The sequence below is a fragment of the Mandrillus leucophaeus genome, unplaced genomic scaffold (assembly GCF_000951045.1).
Source record: "Mandrillus leucophaeus isolate KB7577 unplaced genomic scaffold, Mleu.le_1.0 Scaffold68, whole genome shotgun sequence".
Classification (NCBI taxonomy): Eukaryota; Metazoa; Chordata; class Mammalia; order Primates; family Cercopithecidae; genus Mandrillus; species Mandrillus leucophaeus.
This window is the reverse complement of record NW_012107363.1, coordinates 2,793,314-2,793,862: the sequence shown is the minus strand read 5'-3', so window position 1 is coordinate 2,793,862 and position 549 is coordinate 2,793,314.

Here is a 549-nt window from a genome sequence, read left to right as displayed (position 1 = left end):
TTTTTCTGAGACAGAGTTTCACTCTTGTCACCCAGGCTGGAGTGCAATGGTGAGATCTTGGCTCACTGCAACCTCCACCTCCCGAGCTCAAGTGATTCTCTTGCCTGAGCCTCCCAAGTAGCTGGAACTACAGTCTTGAGCCACCATGCCCAGCTAATTTTTTGTATTTTTAGTAGAGACGGGGTTTCACCATGTTGACCAGGCTGGTCTCAAACTCCTGACCTCAGGTGATTCACCCACCTCAGCTTCCCAAAGTGCTGGGATTACAGGTGTGAGCCACCACACCTGGCACCATCTGGGTTCTGAGTTGAGAACCAGCATGAGGAGATGGATCGTGGCCCAGGGAAAGGATCAGTTTCCCTGATGCACCAGTCCTCGAATCCTGAAATGGAGAGCTTCTGGAATGACTGAGTTGGAAGATACTGCTCAGTGTATTTTATTTTATTTTTCATTTATTTATTTATTTATTTATTTATTTATTTATTTATTTTGAGACAGAGTCTCACTCTGTTGCCCAGGCTGGAGTGCAGTGGCATGATCTCAGCTCAC